General features: G+C 45.9%; 1 protein-coding gene across 1 annotated transcript in view; it reads right to left on the reverse strand.

Moving 5' to 3' along the window:
• Positions 1–20,933, reverse strand: part of HIF1AN (hypoxia inducible factor 1 subunit alpha inhibitor) — a 44,187-nt gene continuing 23,254 nt past the window's right edge. The window contains exon 8 of the mRNA XM_004310557.4: positions 1–20,933. This exon is cut by the window's right edge and continues 14,679 nt beyond it. The gene's annotated coding sequence lies outside the window, so the exon portion shown is untranslated.

Consider the following 20,933-nt stretch of genomic DNA (forward strand, 5'->3'; position numbering starts at 1 on the left):
TCCCAGCAGGTTTTTTATTTGCAGATATTGACAAATGGATTCTGAAATGTGTATGGAAATACAACAGTCCTAGAATAGCCAAAACAACATGAAAAAGAACAAAGTTGGAAGGCTTACATTACCTGCTTTCAAGACTTTTAAAGATACAGCAATACAGAGTGGTACTAGTATAAAGACAGACAAACAGATCAATGGAGCTGAAGAGTCCAGAAATAAACCCACACATAAATGCCTAATTGATTTTTGACAAAAGTACCAAGGCAAATCAATGCGGAAAGGAGAATCTTTTCAACAAATGATGCTGGAATAATTGGATAGCCATATGCCAAAAAAAAAAAAAAAAAAAAAATTAACCTTGACCCTTACCTCACACCACATACAAAAATTAACCTGAAAAGGATCATAGACCTAATAAAAGAGCTAAACCCATAAACTTCTATAAGAAAATGTAGGCGAAAACCTTAGTGACTCTTGGTTTCGCAAAGATTTCTTAAATATGTCCAAAAAAGGGCAAATAATTTAAAAAATCAATAAATCAGACTTCATCAAATTAAAAATGTTTGCTCTTCAAAAGATATTGTTTAAAGAATTAAAATGTAAGACATATACTGAGAGAAATTATTTGCAAAATACATATCTAACAAAGCCCGTGTGTTCTAGAATATATAAAGAACACTTACGGCTCAATAGTAAGAAGACAACAATTCAATTTTTTAAATAAGCAAAAGATTTGAACAGACATTTAACCCAAGAAGATAAATGGATAGAAAATAAGCACCTGAATAGCTGCTCAACATCATTAGTTATTAAGGAAATGAACATTAAAACCACAATGAGATACCACTACGTACCTACTGGAATGATTACGATTAAAAAGACTGATCACACCAGACAATGGTAAAGATGTGGAGCAAGCGGAATTCTCATACCCTGCTGATGTCTGTGTAATATGGTGCAACCAACTTGAAAAACAGTCTGGCAGTTCCTTAAAAAGTTAAACATACTCTTACCATCATGACCCAGCCATTTCACTTCCAAGAGAAATAAAAGTACAAAGTTTTTACACAAATGTTCTCAGCAGTTTGATTTGTAATTGCCCCAAACTGGAAAACCAAATGTCCATAAACTAGTGAATGGAGAAACAAACTGCTATATATTCATACAATGGACTACTACTCAGAAATAAAAAGGAATGAGCTCTTGATACATGCAGCAAAATAATTATGCTGAATGAAATAAGCCAGAAACAAGAAAGAGGTACATATTTTATGATTCTATTTACACAAAACTCTAGAAAATGCAAACTCATCTATAGTGACACAAATAGGTTAACGGTTACCTGGGAATGGGAGTGGAGGTTGAGGAGAGAAAAAAGAGGGATTATAACGAGAAACCAGAAGCTTTTTGGGGATACGGATATGTTCATTATCTCGATTGCAGTGCTGGTTTCATGAGTGTATTCATATGTCAGAACTTATCCAATTGTCCACTTTAGATATGTGCAGTTTATTGCATGTCAAGTATACCTTGTATAAGGCTGTAAAAAATATTTTCAGCCCCTCCCTAGGCCTACTGAATCCGAAACTGTGGGACTAAGCCCAGCAATCTGTGTTTTAACAAACACTCCAGGTGATTCAGATGCACAGCAAAGTCTGAGATCAATGAGTTAGGTGATAAACTTCCAGCAGGTGGTTGAAATAAGGCTCTGGACTGGAGTACAGATTTGAGAGTCACCTGCTTGGAGTTCATAGCTGAAGTTATAGGATGACAGGATTTAGAATGTAAAGAACAGAAAGCAAGAGGTGGGGACTAAAGAAAACCTACCCTCAGGAAATGGGAGGAACAGGTGACAGAAGCAAGGAAGAAGCCCCCTGAGGTTGGGGGAAGAACTAACAGATGCCAAGGAAGCGATATTAAGATAAGGGATGATCAATAATGAGGATACCAATGTGGTATCTTATATTTGCATAAGTGCTATCCAGTTTCCAAATCATTTTCATGTATGTTAGTGCATTAACCATGCCAGGGATGGGCAGACAGACATCAATAATATTATACCCGGTAGGCAGCACAGTTTAGATTCTACCGAGGTCTGTCCAACTCCAAATCCTGGGCTCTTCCCAGGATTTGGAATTGGACAGACCTCGGTAGAATCTAGCTCCTTCACTCACTCATGTGACAAGTTTCTTGAACTGAGTCTCCATTGCCCTGTTTTCAAAATGGAGATAATTCTACCCACTAACAGGGTAGAATATCTGTGCTCTGTAAAATACCTGCACCAAATGACTTGCAAAGTTGTTAGTTTCTTTATGGTATCCACCTACACCTCACGGTTCCTCATCTTACAGATAAAGAAATTGAAGTCCAGAGTGGGTGAGTGATGTACCCCAGGTCATAGGACTCCACATTCTTGACTTGAAACCCATGGGACCACTGGACAGGTCCATAGATGGGCCTCAGTGGGTATGGAACTCTTAAAATCATATGCAGACTGGATATGAGTGTGTGATGCGTGTTTTTCCTGGAGCAAGTGTTCATTATTTACATTGGTATCTCCAAGGGATCCAGGATCTAAAAAGGTTAAGAACTTCTGCTCAAAGGTCAGTTGTACTTATTTTTCCTGAAGTGCCTTGATTCATGCCTCCCCATATTCTTAGCCATCCGTCTTCCCATCACACACCTTCTTCTAGGACATAGTTTCACTATTTCTCTGCTGACTAACCAGTCTGAAAACCAGGAAACTTGCTTCATGGTCTCACCTCAGATCATTCATTCACTCCACAAGCAACTGCTTATTACCTGCAGGTCCAGTCCACACCATATATCTGGTACAGGGAAGGACCCAAACATGGATGAGGATCCCAGCTTGAAGGAGCTTATGGTCAGGTAAAGGAGTAGGCAGGAGCAGAGATAACTATGATAGATACAGTGTATGATGGGAAACATGAGAGAAGGGGCACAAGCAAAGGTCATCTGGAAAGACTACATTTGGACTGCCTCAGCGTGGACCTTGGTGAAATTTCTCCATCCATATGTCTGTTCATTCAAAGAAGTACAACCCTCAGCTTCATCTTTATTCTTCAAACCACCACAACTTGCCTTCCACCCACCACTTTGATGAAATGCTTTCCTCCAGGTAAACCACCAGGAACCCCTTGCCCTCTTTTACAGACTCTGCCATTTTTATCTTTGATGCTCTCTCTGTGACACTGAGCTGTGTTGGCTGGTACTCTGGGGGTCTCCTTCCTCCCTTGGCTTTCCTGACAGCAACATCTCCTTCTTTCTCCTGCTTCTCTGGGGTCTCTTCTTTCTCACTCCCAAGCTCCTGTTAATGATGGTATTTGCCACAGTTCCATCCACAGCCCACAACTCTTCCCTTTCCACATACTCACCCCAATGACCTCATCCAGGCCCATGGCTCCCCTGACCAAATTCACACAGACAATCCCCATACCGTTTTTTTTCCATCCAGCCTTTCTCAGAGTTTAGCTCTGAACAACTGACCAGCATCTCCAGCTGGATTCCTTAAGAATCTCAATTTCAAATCATCTACAACAAACTTACCACCCTCCCCATGAATCCATTTGTGTTCCCAGAATCAGTCACCCAACCAGAAACCTGGGAGTCATTGTGAATGCCATCTTTTTTATCACCTCTTTTCATCCAAGCAATCACTAAGTCCTGTGAATTTTACCTTTCAGAAGCTTTTAAACTGGCTTCTCCTTTTCCATCTCTGCTGCCGTTGTCCTAGTTGTGCCCTTACCACATCTTTCTTGAATACCTGCAGTAGTCATCTCACTGCTCTTTCTACTGGTCTCTGCCCATCCCAATCCAGCCTATAATAGCTATAACAACAGTTAATCTTCACCAAGGATTGCTACATGACAATTCTACCCATACCATCTCACTGCATTCTTACAACAACTCCAAGAGGCAGGCACTATCATTAACCCCATTCTACAGATGAGGGAATTGAGGCACAGAGAGGTTAGGTCACTTTTTAGTAACACAGCTAATAAGTGGCATGCCAAGATTATTCTAAAATGCAAATTTTAATTATGCTACACACTGTCCTAAAATCCTTAAAGGCTCCCCATCCCCTTAATACAAAAACTCAAATTCTTTAGCACAGTAGTGCAGACCTTCAGATCTGAGCCCTGCCTAATCTCCTGTGTAAACTTTGCCTCTGGGTTTTAGTACATGCTGTTCCTTTTTTTTTTAAATTTATTTATTTTTTAATTTTTTTGATGTGGACCATTTCTAAAGTCTTTATTGAATTTGTTACAATATTGCTTCTGTTTTATGTTTTGTTTTTTTGGCCGCGAGGCATGTGGGATCCTAGCTCCCCGACCAGGTATCAAACCCACACCTCCTGCATTGAAAGGTGAAGTCTTAACCACTGGACTTCCAGGGAAGTCCCCATGCTGTTCTTTCAACCAGAAACTCCCCTTTCCCTACATGTTCCCCTTCCCGACTTTTTTTTTTTTTTTTTGCCTTGTAACCCCTACTCATTCTTCTCAAAGCTCAGGCATTGTCTCATACACAGAAGCCTTACTTCACTGTGAGTGCCCCGCCCTCCCCAGCTCAGGTAGGTGCCTTGGTGGACACTATAATGTGCTGTCCGATTCCCTTCAATGAAGGACTTACCCCAGTTGCTGGGAGTGCTAGCAGACAGTCTTCAGCTTTCAGCTCCCATGGGGGAATGGCCTCAGTTGAAGAGAGCTGCCCAGCCTAAGGTCACGCCCATTTCTGGGGCTACTTGCATTCCATGACCCACCAACACAGGGGTATGAAACCTCTGGCCCCAACTTGGGGAAAAACTGAAGGGCCATTCTAGCCTCAGAGTGACCCAAAGGGCTGGGCTCTGCCCAATTCTGATTCCTTCCTCTCCTTCCACAGGTTTTGATCCCAAGAGCTTCCTGATGACACTCTGAGCATTAATCTCTATCTCAGAATCTGCTTCCTGGAGAAGCCCTCGGTACTTATGTCTCCCCAGCTACGCTCCCTGAGGACTCAGTGATCCAGGGCTAGGGAACTACTGGAGAAAAGCAACAGTCTTGGGCTTCCCTGGTGGCGCAGTGGTTGAGGGTCCGCCTGCTGATGCAGGGGACACGGATTCGTGCCCCGGTCCGGGAAGATCCCACATGCCGTGGAGCAGCTGGGCCCGTGAGCCATGGCCGCTGAGCCTGCGCGTCCGGAGCCTGTGCTCCGCAATGAGAGAGGCCACAACAGTGAGAGGCCCGCGTACCGCAAAAAAAAAAAAAAAAAAAAAAAGCAACAGTCTTCATGAGCCCCAGCCCGAGGGGTGCAGCTCTTTAAACGCAGGGCAATAAGTGACAAAACCCTCTCTCTCCATTGATCCACGTGGTCATGGCTTCTTAACCAGATAATTCATCTCCAGGTAGCCCTGCACTTCCTGACCCCAGGCAAGTCATTAATTTGGTGACTCTTACTGTCCTCCAGTACTCACCTGACCTTCACCCCCCGGAAACCCCCAAACCATAGTGTGAGGCCAGAGCATGGATTTCAGAAGGCAGAGGGTAGGGATGTATGGCAGTGAGGTTGCACTCCCCTGTCACACACTATAACCACTCTGAAAACAAGTTACTCATACTCCAACCGCTGTCAGTCAAGGTAATGTGGACCCCCAAAGTACCAGCACCCTGAGACCTCATATCCTTGAATTGCTAATTCCAAATCCTAAACTCTTGATCCTCAAATTAAAGAAACGGCCCAGTGTCTTGGAAAAGGCACAGCTTTGGAATCAACTAAATCTGAGTTCAACTCCTGAATCTTCCCTGTCTTGGTTGTGAGACCTCTCGCAAGTCACTTCAGCTACCTAAACCCTCATTTCCTTGTTCGTTAAACAGATGTGGTGACAATCCCATCTCACGAGGTTTTTTTTTTTGTTTTAACTGAGACACCGCATTAAGACACTCAGCACACAGGGGCTGCTCAGTAGTTTACAGTTCTCCTCCTCTATACTTGAGAATTCTGAATCCCTAGAGTCAGAAGCAGAATAAAATGAGAAGCAGAACTCTCACTGTTATAGTACCATGTGTCAGGGACTGTTCTAAGCACCCTACTCACACCAAATCAATCCTCTCAACAATCCTGTGAGGCAGGTACCATTATTAATCTCATCTTGCAGATGAGGAAATGTGGAACAGAGAAGTTAAGTAATTTGCCTGAGGTCACACAGCTAGGAAGAGGTGGAGGCAGAATTACAACCCAGGCAGTCTGGCTCCAGATCTACACACCCTGGGGGTGTGGAATGAGCTCACATAGTAGGCTCTCAAGGAAGCTTGTTGACGTTGAGAAGGAAGAGGAGGAGGAAGGGCAGTGGAGGGGAGGAGGAAGGAAAGGTCACTGTCTGGGCAGATAATGAGGAAGACTGAGGGAACAGGTCAAGGGCCATAACCCAAAAATCATATCAGGGCCTGTCTGGCAAGAGTGGGACCAAGAATATGAAAGGTCTTGGGGATGGGCCATCCATGAGCCTGGAGGAGCCTGGACTTTGACCAGAGCAGGGTAGAAAGCACAAGACATGGTGGTGAAATGTCTAGATGATGTTGTCAACATCTGTAGTTGGAGGTCAGTGTGCGTGTATACAAGGGTTTTTTGGTGCCTGTGGTCTGAGCTGGAGCCTCTTTCAGGGGGCGATCAGGGAAGGTTTCCTCAAATAGGTGACATCTGAGTGTGGCTTTAAAAGATGTGGAATGTGGTTGGTGGAGAAGCAGGGAACTGTGGGCCTGTCAAGGAAGGTGGCCAGTCCTGAAGGGCTTATGGGGGGTGGGAGTGAGGGTGTTGGAAGGGGTAGGTTGGGGCCCGTTGTGAAGAGCTCTGAATGCCATGCTGAATCGTCTTGGTCAATGGAGTACTTGCTCAGAGTAATGCTTCAGAAAAAATAATTAGGCAGCAGGAGATGAAGGACAAAGATGAGGAAAAGGAATACCCTGGGGACCACCCACCCCCTGCATCCCTGTGAAGTCATCTCCCCCCTCCCCGGTCCGCTGACAGACTGGTTATCCTGGGAGAAAGGAGAAGCAGGCCGCCACAGAGTCATCAATCCCCTGTGTCTTCTGTTCTTGGAAAGTGCCTGCTCCACTTGCTGTAGCCAAAGTGGGCACTGGACCCCGAGAGTGCAGGTGGGTGTGGTGTGGAAAGAGGGCAGAGTTAGAGGAGAGAGAGATGGAATGCATGGCAGATAGTGGCTCCTTTATGATTATTTCTTGATCTACTGACTAAGAGAAAGACAGAGACACCCAAAGAGAGATACACATAAGGGGAAGAAGAAAAACAGAAGATGCCTCCAATAGAGGGACTTACCTTCTTTCCCATTTGTCTCCCACAGCACCAGGTAGCACCTTGTATGCCACAGGAGCTCAAGAATTATTTGTTGAAATAAGAGACTCAAAGGATATTCAGAAAGTGGCCAATGACTGAGATGGACACAAAAGGTGGAGAGAACTGAGGTTTGGATTGAGGAGCTTGGTGGACCTCCCTTCCCTTGTTGCGTCTATATTTGCCACCGTTTCCTTGCCCCTTAACAAAAAAGCAAGTCCTGAGTCTGCTCCCTTCCCTCAAGCCTTCAAAGTGAACAGATCTCAGAGGAAGACTTCCAAGGCCTAACCCCAGGTTCTTGGAATCGCTGGCAGGGAGCAGGGAGGAAGAGGGGAGTGGCGGTCAGGAAAAGAACCCTAGGCCAGGACTTAGCTGCTGCCTGGGGCTGCCGAGGGTAGGGTGGGAGTAAAAGGAGGTTCTCTGCCTTCCATGGTTCCCATGCTCCTTCACTGTCCCCAATCCAAGCCTTGCTCAGAGGCAGCCTCTGTTCCACAGGTAACATGCCTTCTCATGAGAGGCAGAGAGTCAGCTGTGAGTATGGGGACACTTAAAGACAGAAGCAAGTAAGGCACAGGAAGAAAGCAGAGGGGGAGGACATAGGAAAAAGGGAAGGAGAAGACAGGAAAAGAGGGAAAGAGGGAGAGAAAGAGAGACAGAGGGGAGAGGGAAGAGATGGGAGAGAAGGTCAGGGGAGAGGGAGGGAGGGAGGGGACGGAGATACAGAGAGAATTTTTCCCCAAAATGAACATTACATAGTTAATAGAAGTAAGTAGTCATCTAACAGGTGATAAACATAAACACTGGGGTCAGAGTCTGATTGTCTTCCCAACTGTCTGCTGCCCAGTTTGTCTGTTTATCTCTCTGTCCATCTCTATCTATCCATCCATTCAGTTACCCATTTCTTTTTGCTTTTAAATTTGTCTAACTAGCCAGATATCTACATGTCCTAGGTTTGACTACCTGTCTGTCTTTGTACATCTGCCTATTTGTTTTTCTACCTGTTTTTGATCTGTCTGTCTGCCAATTTGTCAGTTGATTTGGGTAGCATTAGGATGCTTTTGGCTGCAAGTGACAGATGATCCTACCAAAAGTGGCTTAGGTACAGAAATGGAACAAAAAATTTCACAATTTGTATGGAAACACAAAAGACCCCGAATAGCCAAAGCAACCTTGAGAACGAAAAATGCAGCTGGAGGAATCAAGCTCCCTGACTTTAGACTATACTACAAAGCTACAGTAATCAAGACAGTATGGTACTGGCACAAAAACAGAAATATAGATCAACAGAACAGGATAGAAAGCCCAGAGATAAACCCATGCACATATGGTCACCTTATCTTTGATAAAGGAGGCAAGAATATACAGTGGAGAAAAGACAGCCTCTTCAATAAGTGGTGCTGGGGAAATTGGACAGGTACATGTCAAAGTATGAGATTAGAACATTCCCTAACGCCATACACAAAAATAAGCTCAAAATGGATTAAAGACCTAAATGTAAGGCCAGAAACTATCAAACTGTTAGAGGAAAACATAGGCAGAATACTCTATGACATAAATCACAGCAGGATCCTTTTGGATCCACCTCCTAGAGAAATGGAAATAAAAACAAAAATAAACAAATGGGACCTAATGAAACTTCAAAGCTTTTGCACAGCAAAGGAAACCATAAACAAGATGAAAAGACAACCTTCAGAATGGGAGAAAATATTTGCAGATGAAGCAAATGACAAAGGTTTAATCTCCAAAATTTACAAGCAGCTCATGCAGCTCAATATCAAAAAAACAAACAACCCAATCCAAAAATGGGCAGAAGACCTAAATAGACATTTCTCCAAAGAAGATATACAGATTGCCAACAAACGCATGAAAGGATGCTCAACATCACTAATCATTAGAGAAATGCAAATCAAAACTACAGTGAGGTGTCACCTCACACCGGTCAGAATGGCCATCATCAAAAAATCTACAGACAATAAATGCTGGAGAGGGTGTGGAGAAAAGGGAACCCTCTTGCACTGTTGGTGGGAATGTAAATTGATACAGCCACTATGGAGAACAGTATGGAGGTTCCTTAAAAAACTAAAAATAGAACTACCATATGACCCAGCAATCCCACTACTGGGCATATACCCCGAGAAAACCATAATTCAAAGAGTCATGTACAATGTTCACTGCAGCTCTATTTACAATAGCCAGGACATGGAGGAAATCTAAGTGTCCATCAACAGATGAATGGACAAAGATGTGGCACATATACACAACGGAATATTACTCAGCCATAAAAAGAAACGAAATTGAGTTATTTGTAGTAAGGTGGATGGACCCAGAGACTGTCATACAGAGTGAAGTCAGAAAGAGAAAAACAAATACCGTATGCTAACACATATATATGGAATCTAAGAAAAAAAAGGTTCTGAAGAACAGAGGGGCAGGACAGGAATAATGACGCAGATGTAGAGAATGGACTTGAGGACACAGGGAGGGGGAAGGGTAAGCTGGGACGAACTGAGAGAGTGGCATGGACATATATACACTACCAAATGTAAAACAGATAGCTAGTGGGAGGCAGCCGCATAACAGGGAGATCAGCTCGGTGCTTTGTGTCTACCTAGAGGGGTGGGATAGGAAAGGTGGGAGGGAGACGCAAGAGGGAGGAGATATGGGGATATATTTATACGTATAGCTGATTCACTTTGTTATATAGCAGAAACTAACACACCATTGTAAAGCAATTATACTCCAATAAAGATGTTAAAAAAAAAGAATATTGGGACAAATCAAGGTCATGTGCCTCTTGATATAATGCACTGAGAGGAACACAGCATCATTCCTGCCAAAAAATGCATAACATGAGGAAACATCAGATAAACCCCAATTGAGAGATACTCCTAAAAAAAACCCTATTCTGTATTCTTGAAGATTATGTAGGACATGAAAGACAAAGAAAGACTGAAGACCTGTTCCAGATGGAAGGCAACTACAGAAACATGACAATTAAATGCAATTGTGACTCTGGAGGGGATTCTGAACCAGAAGGGGAAAAAAGGTATCAAGGATATTATAGTACCAATGGGCGAGGTTTGAATGGATCTGTGGATTACGTGGTAGAATTAGATCTATGTTAATTTTCTGATCTACATGATTGCATATGACTATGTAAGACAGCATCCTTATTTTTTTTAGAAAATACACATTGAAGTATTTAAACTGGAAAAAAAAAGTGGCTTAGGTAGTAAGAAAAATATTATCTCACATAACAAGAAGTTTGGGGACAGAGAGATTCCTAAATTGGTCAGTGTGGCCCAGGGGCATCATTTGGCACCCAGATTTTCACAGCTGTCCTCTACCATCCCTGGCACGTCAGCTTTTAACTCAGAGGAACCTCAGGGTTTCAAAAAGGCTGCAGCAACTCAGCACATTACATCTTCATGTAGGAAAGTCCAAAATCCAGAAGGAGAGAAGAGGGCACATCTCTTCCATCGGTCCTTTTATAAATTTGAGGTAAAATTTCCCCAAAGTCTCCTTAAGAGACTTCCTCCCACATTTCAGTGGTCAGAATTGTACCACATATCTCCAGCGAGGGGAATGGAATTACCAGGATTTTCCTGGACCAACTAAGACTCACCTCTGGGGCAAGGGAGAGGTTCAACCTTCCCCAAAGCACTTGGTCTCCAAATAACAAACAAAAGAATGGGTTCCGCTAGCAAGAAGGGAGGACAGAATGTGGGGCATGGCTATTGGGTAGGCCTATTCTACATGCTGAGCTATACATCCATCTTCTCTGTGCAATCAGCTGTCCATCTAGCTGTCTATCGATTGGTCTGCCTGTCTGTTGGTCTGTCAGTCACTCCTGGAGACTGTCTGCCTACATGACTATCCATGTCAGTCTGTGTGTCTATCTGTACACCAATTTATCTGTGTCTCTATTTGTCTTTTGGTCTGTCTATAAATAAATCTATTAATGAGTTTGTGTGTTTACTCAATATGTCTGTCTGTCCATCATCCATCTTGAACTTCTGTCCACTTCTGCCCGTCTCTTCCTCACCTATCCCATATTTTTTTAATGGATAGCTCATTTCTTTTTTTTTTTTTTTTTTTTTTTACCACAGGATAGTCTAAAATAACTCTTGAAACTCATCACTCTGGACAAAGCACTGACCAGAGGGCCCACATCTCCTAACAAGAGAGACAGCAGCAGGGAGAGACTGCCAGAGTTCCCACCCCACCATCTCATGGTGCACCATCTCCCCTCTTCCCAGGTCCTGCCCAGAGGCTGGGCTGCTCATGGTCTCTACCTGTGACGATCAGGCCCTCCCTAAGCTATCTGAGCTCCCAGAGTGACTTTGTTCATTCATTCGTTCTTGAACGAATATTTACTGAGTACCTACTATGTGCCAGGCCCTTTCTTAGGTGATGGAGATACAGAGAGGATACATGGTTCCTGCCCCTATGGGATTTACAGTCTATGCATAGACACAGCCACACATAGCCACACTTACACAGGCTTATACACCACAATGGATGCTCCCATGTGTGTGCACACACAGGTTCTCAAATATACATTTAAAGACCCACACAGCCACATCCGGGCCCTGCCAGCCTCTGCAAACATCTGTTGAGCCTAATATGTATGTGGCACTTAAGTTAGTCCTGTACAAAAGCACATCTTACACACACACACACATACACACAGTTATATATTTTACTGCCCTGGGACCCTGATAGTAGGGCGCAGGGAAGTGGCACAGGATTCTTATTTCTGTCCCCACATCTAGGCTTGACTCCCGTCATGACCTTGAGTAATTACTTCTTGACCATACAGTATCCCCTTGTACAAAAGGGGCAATGCCTGGCCCAGGGATGATCAACCCCCTCTCATTTCCTTGAACTACTCTACTCATGTTCCTTTATAGCATAAAAGTTGCTTCTGACCTGTCACTGGGAACATGTCTCTTTCTTTCCTCCCCTCTCTGCCTGTCTGTTTCTCTCCATGTCTCCGCAGGGTCTCCCCCAACAGTGCTCCTGCTTTTGTGTTTCCCATCAGAGTGTGATTGTGTCTGGGTCTCTGTCTTTGTGTGGTGTTTGAGTATTAGGACAGAGTGTTTGAATTCATGTCTATGTTTGAGCTGCTGTGTATTCCTATGTGTGTCTGCCGTGGGTCTCTGTGTGTTTTTATCCAAGAGTGTGTGTGTGCATACACACACACAGGCGCGTGCGCGCGAGCACATGCTCGGCTCCCCTAATATGCTGAATGGGCCATTACGCCTCTTGTATGTGGGGCTGGGGGTGGATGGGGAGGGGGAACAGAGGGAGGCAGCAGGATTCTGTAAGAACATTAAATCCCAAATAAAGTAGAAAATATTTTTTAAAATCACCGACTTCCCGTTTTCTCCGAAATGGAGTGAAACGAGGCTGGTCCTGAGGCAGGGGCTCCGCGGGGCCAGCCACTGGAAAGGGGCAGCGCTTTATTTTTTATTTTTGTAATAAGAGGAACTGAATTAGAAAAAACGGGGAAGGAAGAGCAGAGTCAGATTGTTAAAGGATTCAATGAGCTGTGGCCAATGTATTCGAAAGGTGCTTAAGGCAGCAGAGCCGCTCACCAAACACACACTCACACGCACGCACGCATGCACACACACTGTCATACACAGCCACACCAAGGCACCACATACCGCCATCACACTCACACGACCGAGACAAAGGCACATTCAACCACACTGGCATTGGGACACACACCCAGAGAAACACAGACACACAAACCCATCCCCACACATCCCCCACACGGCCAGTATACGCTCCAAGATGCACGCGTACATCTCAGGTGCCAGGGCAACTAACTCAGATACACCCTGAGACACAAAATCATCTACTGCAAACAGATATACGCAATGACGCAGACACCCAAAGACAAAAACACACATTCACAGTCACACACAGACACTCACACTCCCTACACTTGGATCCACACAGATATTTTCGTATATTTTATGACAACTACCAAATTCACTTCCAACACCTGTATACTCACTCGCACAACAAACTTATTGCACATAAAGTTCACACTTACTATGATGCTTGTTCTCTCACCGATGCACCCACTATGGCTGATACACAAAGACGCTCAGGCCTCCGGACACACCCACACCTTCACACACAGTCACCCAACACACCCCATGTGTAGTTATTAACGATACCAAACGTTTATAGGGAGATTTACAGTTGAAAATGTATTTTGGTCTACTTAAGCCCCATAATCATCCTGTGAAACAGATACCCTTATCCTTACTTTAGAGATGAAGCAACAGAGCTCAGGGAGGTTAAATGACCCGCCCAACACCACACACCAGCAACAGGCCAAGCCAGGACGAGAGCCCCCTGTTTAAAAATTTAAATTGCCAACTGCAGAGAGCTGAACAAACACAAACACATAGGGTCTTGGTCTTTCACACGTTCTCATGAACACAGCCTCACGCTCATTTACATAGGCAGGTTCAATTTCACACACACACCCCACCTTTGCCTGGCCTGACAGTAACCTGCATGTGCTGTGCCCACATTCTCACACACAGTCACCCCCTTCTACCTCCCTTTCTCGTTTTCTGTTTCTCCAGCTGCTTCCTAATCCTGCCACCCCTGGATAGCCTGAGCTAAGGTAAGTTTTCAGGGGACAGGGATGGGGCATGAGCCAGGCTCTTCCTCTCAGCTACACCTATGACCGCATTCCTCCCACCCCACCAAAAGCAACCCCACCTCGTGGCTGCCCCAGCCCCCTCCCCCAGGGCCTGGGAAAGGTGAGCTCCAGCTTCCCTCGCCCTACTCCTCCCACACACTCTAACCAAGGGGACATTAAAAAGTGCTGACAGGGCAGGGGAGAGGCCACCTGCCTGCTCGCCAGTCGGGCCACTTTCATCTCAGCTGCCTCCTGCTGCAGCCGCCACCGCCCTGGCCTTCCCTCCCCCGGGTCCCTCTTTATTAATCTGGCCCGTCTGGCCAGCCCAGACCCGCCTAGTCGCCCCCATCACCCCTTTCCCCTCCAGCGCCAGCGGGGGCGGCTCCAGCTCCCCAACATCCCAGGGCTGCGCCAGGTGGAGGCTCTATTCCCTGCATTGATCATCCCAGGGGCCACGGAGAGTGCCTCCAACAGTCTGGGGAAGCTCATTCTCCTCCAGATTTACAGCAGGAGATGGGGGTCTCCCGTGCCCCCCACTGACACACAGACACATCACACACCGAGCCTCACCTGTACAGGACATGCGTGCCACACACTGACAGTCCTATATTCACACTGCACAACAACACACCCACAACCTCAGGCACACCCACTGTTGTTACACTGAGTTACACATAACACCCACAATGACAGTCACACACAAGGACCTCAAGGGGAGACATACAACAACAGCCATATGATAACACAGCCACCCGTAGTAACCATCATTTAGAGCACACGGCCAACACAATCACACACAAGCACCCACACATGACACAACATCACACACTAGGACACGCTCTCACCCAGCTTGTTGTTGCCCATAATGATAATCAAATGGTACCTGGCTCTTAGTGGCACTCAATAACTTAACATTTATTGAATGAATAAATGATACAGTCGCAGTATATTCACACACTACACTGCACACATATACCTTAGAGCCAAAATGCATATGCCATAAAGAGTGGAAACAAGCCCTGCTAAGAACACCCCAAGCAGCATGTGATTGATGTCAGAAAAGCAGACAGAAGGTGATGGAATGAAAGCAACCCAGCTGGGACAGGGTTGGGGACAAGGCATTCAGTTACCTTTTGGAACTGGAGACATCTTTCTGAAACACAAATCTAATTCCAGAATAAAGCCCCAGCGCTCCTCAACAGTCTGCACAGCCCCGTCTTGTACACACCTGCTGCGTGCCTGCCCAGCCATGGTCCTACTCCCTATGCTCCAGCCATACTGGCCTCCTCTCATTCCTCATCCCACTCTGCTCCCTCCTGCCGCAGGGCTTTGCATATGCTGCTCCCTCCACCTGCAACACTTTTCTCTCCTCTGTTCTCCCAGTTTACCTTTAGCTCTTGGCTCCAGGTCACTTCCGAACTAGGTTAAATCCCTCATGCTATAGACCGAATGTTTGTGCCTGCCCCCATTCATGTGTTGAAACCTAATCCCCAATGTGATAGTATTTGGAGGTGGGGCCTTTGGGAGGCGATTAGTGCCCTTATGAGAGGGACTCCAGTGAGCTCCCTTGTCTCTTCTGCCCTGTGAGGACCCAGTGAGAAGATGGTGATCTATGAACAAGGAAGCAGGCCCTCACCAGATACTAAATCTGCTGGTGCCTTGATCTTGGACTCGCCAGCCTCTGAAACTATGAGAAATAAATTTCTGTTGTTTATAAGCTACTCAGTCTATGTGTTTTGTTCTAACAGCCCAAAAGGACTGACATCCCACTTATAAGCCCACCTTATCAAACCGTTGATCTCTCCTTTATGGCACTTTTCACAGATGCAGTTTTTCTGTCCCCACCACTAGACTGAAGGCCGTATGAGGGCAGTGTCTGCTTTTGCTTCCACCAGCTCACAGGACTGCTACCTAACAGTCCTGAGGGCCTACTCTGTACACATCGCATAGTAGGTGCTCAATAAACATCTAAATAAATGAATGACAATGACGAGGTACACAAAAGAACACTAGAGGGACAGCTTGGCTAGACGTTAACAAGTCCTAGAATGCCAGAACTGGGAGGGATATCGGGAAACCCTGAGTTTTTGCCCTTGCTGTGTGACTCTGGGCAAGTCTCTTCATATCTCTGGGCCTCATTTTCCTCACCTGTAAATGAAGGCATCAGAATGTATTCTGTAGAGCTCTAGGGGCTCAGGAGCATCCAAGCTGCTGTGGGCAAGGATGGGAGCAAAGGAGAGCAAGCTTCAGCCACAGCACTTCTGCTTTTATCTGTGTGTGTGTGTGTGTGTGTGTGTGTGTGTGTGTGTTCAGAATTGAAGGTTCTAAAGTTTAAAATATTCTTTGAAATCCCTGAACTAGGTGATCTCTAGTTGTCTTCTGGAATATTACAATGCAACAGAAGCAGAATAGTTCCAAAACAGTAAGATGCCAGAGCACGTGCTACTTTTTATCTGCAAAGTTATCTAAGTGGGCCCTCAAAATCGACAGAGGAAAGGAGCAATAAGAATTGAATGAGCCCAATTGGAGGAGGATTCCTCGAGGAGAGGAGTTTTCAACATCCTCTGCTGATTCCTAACTCTGGTGACAGACTCAAAGAGACCAGGGAGCTGGTGGGGGAGGGATCAGGGAACCGCTTCCCAGAAGGGACTGTGATCAAAGCAACAGACTAAAAAAGGTAAGTCCTGCCTGAATATGAGTAGGAGAAGACAATGGGTGGGTGGGGTAGTGGGGGAGAAGGGCACAGGGTGGTCCACAAGCTTTCTGAAAAGCCCATATGCACTGAGGATGGCAAACAGGAAAAAACTCTACAGTCAAGTCACCTTACAGGAACTGAACTTTATCCTGGGAAAGGGAAGGCTGAGGGCACAGGAGTTGAGAATCACTGAGTATGGAGGGCAGGGTAGGAAAGCCAGATAAATCAGGATAGTTACAGGACACGGGCTATCTGTTTTTCTCTGTGTTCCCTGAGGGAGGCAGAGGAAATAACAGCCTAAACTGGGGGTTAAGAAGGCGGGTGGGGCAGAGAAAGGCCAGAGAATGAAGCCTGGAGAAATCTACTACTTTGTACCTAAGGTGGGGATGGTTCCTTGGGAACCCCTTACCTAAGTGAAGAACTTCTTCTCCTACTCCATCCCTTCCATCAGCCTCAATGTTTCCTCTGTCTCATATACACCCTTTTCAACCTGCCTTGGGAACCTCAATTGTCTCCCTCTTTCCTTGAACTCCCAAGTTTCTCCAACCCACAAGCCACCTTCACCCACTGCCTCCTTCCTGCAGTGGCTCCCCTGCCTGTCTCTGGCTTCCACCCTGCTGCTGTCCTGGAGTCACTTGTTCTGGAAGCAGCCAACCCCTAGGCCTATTCTCTGGGGTACCTGGCGCTGGTGATGCTCTTCTGGAAGCTCTCTGCCCTCTCCTAGTTCTCCAACCTCTCTGATTCTCTCCCATCAACTCTTCTTATCTACAGAAGGGGCCCAGGCTCAGTCTGAAGGTTTTCAGTGCTTTCCCCTCCACACTCTCTCCCATGACCAACTTATCTACAAGCAAGACTTCAAATTCAACTAGCAACCCCATAGGAAAGACCCTCAAAGGGGCCCCTTTTATATGTGTATTGAGTGTACTCAGTAGATTTGGATTAATGACTCCCAAATCGGTACTTCAGTTCAACTTCCAACTGGCATCCCCAATTCCTCACCAGATATCTCCTCCCAGATTCCCCATCACTACATTAAATTCACTGTGATCACCTTGAGTTCCAAACCAGCCCACATCTCCCAGAATTTCCTCTCAGGTCATGTGCCTGCTAGATCAGGCCCAGCCCACTCTCAATTCATGAATCTTCACACTGGGAGTTTCCCTTCAAATGTCCCTTAGTATTGCCGCTTATCTGCACATTTTAACCCCAAACCCAGTTCAACTCATGTGCCTTTCCTCCAGGGTTTGGTCCAGATTGTCCCCCTCACCCAGTGTCTTCCCTGACTGCATGAGTGGTCTTCCTAAATATGCCATGCCCTCATCCAGAACCCCACAGGTCTCCATTTCTCTGCTCAGTGTCCAGAGCTCTCAGTTTGACCTTCTGGGATGTGCTCCCAGCCTCCTCTGCAGCCCTAAGCCTGCTCTTCCCTCCAGGAACACTTGCCTCCAACAGAGTCTAATTCTTCCCAGCCAGACAGGTCTTCAAGCTCCTCCCGACATTTGCTCAAGCTGCTCCAATCTCTGGGATTGCTACTCTTCTGAGGAGTTAAATCCCAAGCATCCTTTCTAGCTGAGTTTCTCCTGCACATTATCAACTGGGACATGACTGACCACTGTTACCACTCCTGGCTCCTGCCCACCAAAAACCAGTAGCTCCTGCCGGCCACATCAACAAAAATATCCCTGGTTGAGAACCACTGGTTGTATACTGTTCTCTCACCTTCCTCCCAACTACTAGATCGTCTCTAAATTACCAGTATGTTCCAAGACCTTCTTTCAACTTCCTCAAAGTCCTTAGCTTCTGGCTAGAGGCTATGAGGATCAATGAGAAATAAGAATAATAATAAGGGCAGCATCCCCTAAGTAAAACCTTCTATGTACTAGACACTGTTTTAGGTCCTTTACATATATTTACTTAATCCTCACAAAAATCTATGAGCTAGCATTACTATTATCCCCACTTTTCAGATGAGGAAAGTGAGGAAGAAATTAAGTAATTTTTTCAAGGTCACTTACCTAGTAAGTAGTGATAAAAAGGCATAGCAGAAAGCATACGCTTTGGAAACAGAAAAAACATTCAAATACTTAACTCTGACACCAACTGGCTGTGTGACCTCAGCTAAGTTACTTCCCCTCTCTGAACCTTGATCTCATATGTAAAATAATAATAATAGCAGCTACCTAATTCACGGACGGTCCTGTGAGGATCAAATCAGTTAATCTAAAACAGTGTTTGGCACAAAGCAATGCTCCCTTTCTGCATCTCCTTATGTTCTTTTTCTCCACTCAAATCCTACCTCAGATACTTAAAAAGAGTAACAATGATAATCCTTCACAGTTAAACTCAGGCTCTTGGCCCCCCTACACTGCATGGCCCTGCACTGTTCAATCAAGCCTTCCCAGGCCTGCTCTGGCAGCTGTTCCTCTCTTCCCCAGCAAGGCCCCTCCCTGCCTTCGTAGTGTTCTGGCCTCTAGGCTCCTGAAACTGTTGTAATCTGGTCGCAGCATGGCTTGCTTGCCCCATCCTGCTCCCAGAAGCAGAGCGTCAGACCTGACCCAGGAGAAACCCAAGCCCGGATCTTCTGCTTCCCAGGTCTGCTGGGCAATATGTCAGATGTCCAGACCACTCCTTTGATTCCACCCCTTCCGCTGTATCCCTCCAGCCCAGTCCCACCCTGGCCACCCTTACTTGAAGGAGCCTACTTTAGGAGGTCAAAGTCTGGGTCCAACCAGAGCTCTACGACTTCACCCCTTTCTTCTCATCTGCGGCTTTGACCTCTTCTAGGCCCTGGCTCCCTTCCCTTACTTTCCTGTCTATAACTTGGCTCTTCCCAGTGTCTGCTCAATCTCTTCCTCTCCAACAGCTCCTTCTCCCCTGTCCTCTGTCCACAGATTTGCTCCTTTCCTCCAGGCTAACAAAGCTTTGTTGTGGCTTCTTTTTCAAACTATAACCCATCTCCAGCCCTCTGTGTATTTCTCAAAGGATAACCTACAATGGTCTACACTTGCTGCCTCATTTCTTCTCCACCAACTCACTCTTTAACCCCTACTATTCTGCTGACCTCTTAATCACCAACTCTAATGACCTTCACTGGGTCCTCACCCCCGCCTCCTATACCAAACAACTCTTCAGAGTTCGAGCTGGTGACTGCCCCTCCTGTGTTCTCTCCATTTCAATGACCTCCACTCTCTGGGTTCCACTCCTGCTTACTTGGGAAGTGCTTCTCTGGATGTATGTTCACACTTGTCCCTGGAACCCTCTTCTCTCCTGTCTCCTGGGTGCTCTCATTTGCTCAAGCCTCAACCCTCACCGTCCCTACTGTGAGCCCAACCCTGAGCTTCTTTCCTCTGTCTTCCACCTCACCCCTCCCACCACAGCCACACCCCTCTCTCCTCACTTACTCTGCCCTGACAGTGGTTCCAGCCCTCTAACGAAGCTGGTCTCTCTACTGTCTTCCAAACCTCAGATGGATTCAGGCCTCTATAGCTTTGCTCCCCTGCAGACAGATGAAGACGCCTCGCCTTCTCATTCCAGTGTTTTTGTTTCCTTCATTTTCATAAAATCATAGTCAGAACAAAAGTTAAGTAAAAATAATTCTACCCATTTTAAGGTGCAGCTCCAGCTGCCCTGCTCTAGGGAGCCTTCCGTAGGTGCTCACCTAGCTCTGACCTCCTAGGTGTTTACTGGCAGAACCCACAAACCCCTACCTGACTCTACTGAGTCTCCCTTTTCCCTAGGTAATGTATGAGTCTTGTCATCCACACCAGGCTCTGGGATCCCCAAAGGCTTAGAAAGCAGGGTGTCCTCACAAGGTCCTCCCCAGAACCAAACTGAGGGAGACTGCATCAGATGGCACCTAAATTCTCTTCCAATTCCAGTTTTCAAGGATTTGAAATTTGAGGATTCTTTCTAGAATGTTCCTCCGGGAAGATCTTCAGAGTTTCTGGAAGGTGTTTTCAGTTAGCAGACATCCACATGCTCATGCTCATGAGCTGACAAGAGTGCCAGCTTTTGGAGAGTTGAGCCCCAAGAGAAACCAGGCAGGTCAAACGTTATTTTGTATGTGAAGGTAGGGGAGAGGAATCCTGGAAACTGACTCCCTCTCCTCAAGTCAGTGAGGAAATCCAGAAAAGGACTTTTTAAAATCTCAGTGCATAAGCTTGCCTTCCCCTCCCCATTCACACACACACACTCTCTCTCTCTCTCTCTCTCACACACACACAC

The sequence above is a fragment of the Tursiops truncatus genome, chromosome 16 (genome assembly GCF_011762595.2).
Source record: "Tursiops truncatus isolate mTurTru1 chromosome 16, mTurTru1.mat.Y, whole genome shotgun sequence".
In the NCBI taxonomy this organism is placed as follows: domain Eukaryota; kingdom Metazoa; phylum Chordata; class Mammalia; order Artiodactyla; family Delphinidae; genus Tursiops; species Tursiops truncatus.